The 5824-nt window shown below is 40.8% G+C and overlaps 1 long non-coding RNA gene across 1 annotated transcript; it reads right to left on the minus strand.

The window, feature by feature from the left end:
- Window positions 1-330: 330 nt before the first annotated feature.
- Window positions 331-4810, minus strand: LOC149913080 (uncharacterized). Its single transcript, XR_016462307.1, has 4 exons — window positions 4717-4810; window positions 3380-3537; window positions 3056-3180; window positions 331-877 (listed from the first exon to the last, which is right to left on the minus strand). It is a non-coding gene; the product is annotated as an uncharacterized LOC149913080 (long non-coding RNA).
- Window positions 4811-5824: the final 1014 nt, after the last annotated feature.

Genomic DNA, 5824 nt, shown 5'->3' on the forward strand with positions numbered 1-5824 from the left:
AGCTTGTTTCAAATCTGAGAGTGACATTTTTTTGTGAGAAGAAGGATGGCGATCAGAATAACAGAAGAATTTTTCATTGTTTCAGTTTTAAAAACCAATGAAGCATTGCACAGCTTTGAAGTTTCACTTTTGATGGTGCTGTTTTCTAGTATATTGTAGCTGTTTTGAACTAGAAGACAGAATGCAGTTACAAATGAGGGAAAAAAATCTTTGCAGCTTTTGCCCTTTAGAAAACTGCAGCTTCTCTGTTCTTTACACACCTTGTTTTGATATCTATTTGATAACGAAGAACGGTCTTGAACATGGAATTAGACTTCATGGGTGTTAAAGTTAAGGATTTCCTATCCAGTCTAACATTTTCATGGTAAACACTGATGGAATGACCTTCAAAGTTTAATTAATGCCTGTTTTCAACAAGCTAAAATGAAGACAAAATTCTGCTTAGCCTTGAACTGTGCCAGTCTCTCTTCATGTTCAGGGCATAAAGAAAAGGACAGACCTTGCCTTTGTGATCTTCCTTAAATAAACAGGATTAACTTTACTTTTCCTTCCTAACTTGCCCAAGCTTGCAGTTATTCATCTCCTCTAAAGAGGAAACTAATGCTGAGATGTTGTGAAATACAACATATTTGGTTAGGAAATAGACTTCAGGAATAGGTTGGTGAGGCATTCTCTGCCTTTCTAGAGGGCTGGTGGGTGACTTTGTTCTCCTATGGAGTACTGTTGGAGCTCTATTCAGTCCCAGTCTGAGATACACCAAGAAATGACTGCCAGTGCTGCTCTGGATACCACATTTTCCAGGAGGAGCTGTTCTCTGTTTTAGTCAGATCTTCTGGGAACTCTCCAGAATTGGCCACAGGAAATCTCTCCCAGATTTCTGAGGGGAAAAAAAAAGGCGTTAGAGCACTACAATTAGAGGGATTAATCCACAACTCCAAGCTGCTCCCCTCAGAGCTCTTCCTCCCTCCAGCATAATCCAAACTTCCGCCCCACAGCTGTAGCTTTTCAAACAACATATACTGCCCAGAAGTAGTATGCTCCCAAATCCCAAAGATGTAGTTCATTCCTACTCTATAATGCCATGTCGGAATTCAATTTATGGACACAGCCTCTTCATAAAGTCACTTGATGAACAGTTCTTCATTTTGACATGCTTCTTGCAAGCCTGGATGCAAAGGTTGTGTGATGATTGCATGCACTGCAGTTGGTGACAACAGGCATTTGTATAACAGCTAGGTTCACTTTTTAGTCAAAGGTTTGGGGCTGATGGAATGCAAAACATTGAGCCATTCCCATCCAAATTTATGGTTCTACTAAAAACCCAATCGATTTCTGAAGTATCTTGAATAAAACCTATGTTGTTAATATTTATATAACCACAGTGCTTTGGCTGTCTGAAAAGACTAATGTGTGGTTCATGATCTAATATAACTTCCCAGAACTTTACATGTTTGCATGAAGAGAACCCAGATAATCCAGAACTTCATATTTTCAGGTCACTAAAACCCAAGAAAAGCAAAACTTCATCACCTATCTCATGTATTTTTCCAGTAAAAATAAAACCATGTATCAGCGCTGGATTTTGTAGTATGAGTATATAAAAGGAAAAGTCTCTATTACAGACCAGGATTTGAGGGCTTTCTAGAAGCAGTAACTCAGCAGGGTAGTCACTAAGAATTGTAAATCCATTTACTGCATTTTTTAGATCAATTTCTTTCTGACCTCTCGTAAAATGGTTAACACCTGCTGAAGCTCAGAGGTATTCTTTTCCTATGGTGTCTTTAGAATAAACCACTCAATCATCAGAAAGCATTGTATATTTTCTCTCACAATCACAAATTGTGACTGGTATTTTAAATGCTTTTAAAGGTAAGAAGTTGAATGTTGGAAATATAACAGTAAGTAGATATTTCACAGGTTCCTTCCTTTTCCTCCTTAGTGTTGTTTTTGACTTACTTTCAAATAAATGACTAACTCAATTTCTTGTTACTGTTCTTTTTCCCACTGCCAAGTCTTAACTACAAGCGAGAAACACATTGGCTGAACAAGATTAAAAATGCAATCAAAAAATCAATAAAAGCATGTGCATCATTTTATTATAATTTACTCATATGTCTTTTGTCTTATGAAAAGTGAAGGTTTGCCAAAACATCCTACCTTAATCTAGTTTTTTTGTTTTAATCCAAATCCTCTGTCATTCACCACTGCACTTCAGCAGCTTTCCTCAAGCTTTGCCTTGCATCAGGGTGGAATATTTAAAAACAAAAGGGAATTCTCGACAACAACTGTGAGCTTTAACTTCTCTATATCGTAATTATGGAAATAAAATTCTGTGAACATTTTGGTCATGAGATATTTTTACCTTCACTTTTTGGTATTTTTATATGATTATTCTGATGGTATCTTAAGGGAAGAAAGAGCTATTGTTCTGCTCCATTTGAATACGCTCTAGAGCTTCGAATGAAACAACCAAGTGTATGCAAAACTGTAATATTCCCAAGTTAATATGAGTGCCTATCTTCCTTCAGTTTATAACCTGTGTGCCATTAATTCAAGACTAATCTACACACAGAGGTCCCAAAGCATCTGTAACATAAAGTGATGGGGATAGGTTAGAGCCCAAGCACTCACAGCTCATCAGCCACAGCTGCAACATCACAAGCTGCAGACACTTGTTGGGTGTTGTGCAGGTGGTGCAAAGCATCAGAAATGTTTCTCATCCACCTGCAGTCACCGCAAGAGACATCAGTGTGATGACTCACAAGATATCTTTGCAATGGAGGTGTAACTTCTGGCCACCCTGCCAATGACTTCATCACTTTAAAAGACGCCTGCCAGCCACTGCAGACTGCTTGCCTTGGATTGCTTTTGCTATCACACTACTTTTCTAAACAGCTGCTGATGTTCTCTGCTAGAGCTAGGTCAGCTCCTCCTACTGAACAATGCATTTAATTTTGTTCCTTGTATTACATCTACACACAGATTTCAGGGGTTTCATTATTCAGAATTATTCACTGAATAATGCATGTAAACATCTTGCAGACTGTGTACCTACTTGTGAATACTGTGCCTCTGTTATTGCTTGCTCACTAGCTGGACTGTGTGATTGGTCACCAAAGTCAACCCATTTTTTTTTTTGTTCTCTCTGTAACCTTCCCCAGAATTTGCAAGTTGCATCTTCTAGAAAAATGAAAATAATCAGTCAGTCACATACAGTGTTTCCACCAATACCTACCACATTTGCAATTTATTTGCACATTGCTAAGAAGATAAATTTTGTATGTTCATGTGTGTAGTCAATAAAATGTGAAAGAAAACTGTAAATGTAAATGAGTATATAAATAAAATCAGCTCTTAGACTAGTGGGCAGAGCACTTACCTAGGAAAGGCAAAATCTGTGTGAGCTTCCTTCTCAGCCTAGAAGTATGCACCCACAGTCCTCCCTGCTACTGGGGGCCAGCTGAATTCCCCAGGTATGGACAGCCCTCTCCCTTCATTTTGAAATTTTCCCACTCACCAGCCAAAATGATGAGCATTCTGAAACCAGAGGGGGGAAAAATAAGAACCAAGATAATCAGATTTTCTAACTTCATATCCTGGCAGTGGGTGGGAGAAGGTACCTCTGACCTGGGGCCTTTCTCTGGCAGTCTCTCTGAAACACAAGAATGGCAATGGCAGAAGGTAGTAACTCCCAGATGGCAAAGCAGGCTCATAGACCAACCAGCACCAAGGCTGCACTCTTGGTCCTGAGGGGACAGAGATCAATCAAGGGTATCTCTCTGGGTTGCTAGCAGCGCCTAGAGGGAAACTGGGGTGTTACCCTGTGGGTCTGTTGTAGCCAAATTATCAGTTGCACAGGTTCTATTTTCATCTCTAAACCACCTTAATGGGTGTGGAGACCCGAGTTTTTAAACCCGAGGTCTACAGTGAGGGCCCTGAGCAGATGAATCTGGACCCTAGTTCCTTTCTTTCAATTATTTTTCACTCTAACTCCAGAAATTTCACATTTTAGTCATCATCCAAGCGGGAGATGCAGTACATTGCAGAGCCTTTAGTGGGGTTGGTGGGAACTCCAGCTTTGTCCCTGAGTGTGTCAAAGGCACAGGGATAGGGCAGGGTGCAGGGAAAGACCCCTGAAGCCATCTGATGAAAGGCCCAGACAAGCCAGTGCCAACCACAGCAACCAAGGGCAATGAGACCTCACAGTTCCCCCTGGAAAAAGGATAGCTGCAGGTGGAGGGAGGAGATGAGCAGAAGAGTGATGGGGAAGAGAAATGAGCATGGAAAGGATGAAAAGGTGTAGTTTTAAAAGCTAGTTTGACAAAAGAATATGGGGGGAAGGATAAAAATGCTTCTGGGTATGACTACTAAGGAAACAGGACAAGGAGGTAGACAAAGCAAGAGGCTCAGATACTTTCACTGGGCGCTGCCTGGCAGGCCAAAGAGAAACACAGCCACTTGTCCTGTTATATGCAGGACAAATGAAGCAACTTTAAGAAGTTGGTGCATAAATAACATCTAAGCAATGGAAGAAATAGAAGGAAGCCATAAATGCTCACTGAACTATTTGCTGGGGATTCTTTAATATTTTATTTTTAATGTATTTACATATCTCTGGAAATCTGGCATTCTTCAGGAGGGAGAAAGGAAAAAATTTCAAATGATGGAAGGGAGACAGGGCTAAAATGTCAGCTCCCTTCACCCACCATCTCATACCCAGCTCATGCATGATGCTGTCCCTTGGGCTCCTGTAGGCCTCCTCTTCTGCTGCGAAGTCCAATGTTGTTGCTTCTAGCTGCTCGCCCAGAAGTTTCTCATGAGAGATTTTCTGAATAAGACTCTGCAGAGAAATCTCAGGGAGACATCTGGGCCTGCTTCTCCCTAATATTATTGCAGGAGGTCATGAGATGGTCTTTCATATATTTAATGAAAAAGGTTAACTTTTTACAAGACACTTTTTTAAGAGACTGGGAAGGTCATCCCAGGGCTGCTCTGGAAATTAAAATCACAGAGGTGAGGAAAGACCAGGGAGTAACTGTGAAGGAAGAAGTTTTATAAGGAAGAAGAAACATAAGAAATATTCAGGGGATACATTTTTAATGTAAAAGCAACAAAACAGTGAAATGGGTCAAAAACAAGCCCCACCCAAGACTCTGAGTTTGTAATGAAACTAGCTGCCAGAGTTTTAGTGTCAAAAAAGTTATGGTAGTGTCTGCAATGTATCTTGTACCCAACTATGAGAATAGCAGTGAAAGAGAGACTGAAAAACCCGTTTCTATATTTTCATCTTCGTGTGCTTGGCTTCTTAGAACTGTAAGGTTCCAAGCTGTAAGGAAGAAGTGCTGTGTCATGTAAGCATGGTGAGTGTACAGCAACACCAGTGAGAAAAGTGCAAAAGATGCTTATACAAGAGTTCCTCATTCTGCTGCAGGAATTCCTTCCAAGGGAAGAAAATTCTTCTTCAGTGGCTGGGAACAATAGAATGAATCATAGAATGGTTTGGGTTGGAAGGAACCATAAAGCTCACCCAGTTCCAACCCCCTGCTGTGGGCAGGTTGCCCCACACCAGCTCAGGCTGCCCAGGGCTCCATTCAACCTGGCCCTCCAAGGATGGGGCACCCAAAGCTTCTCTGGGCAGCCTGTGTCCATGCCTCCCCACCATCTGAGTAAAAAAGTTCTCATAATATCTAATTTAATTCTCTTCTCTTTCAGTTTAAAGCCATTACTCCTCGTCTTATACCTATCAGGCAAGGTAAAAGTCAAAGCACTGGAAGACCAGACACTGCTTTCTGCTAGTAAAACTACAGCAACCTTACAATGCACT

The sequence above is a fragment of the Phasianus colchicus genome, chromosome Z (genome assembly GCF_987193195.1).
Source record: "Phasianus colchicus chromosome Z, bPhaCol1.hap1.1, whole genome shotgun sequence".
Lineage (NCBI taxonomy): Eukaryota > Metazoa > Chordata > Aves > Galliformes > Phasianidae > Phasianus > Phasianus colchicus.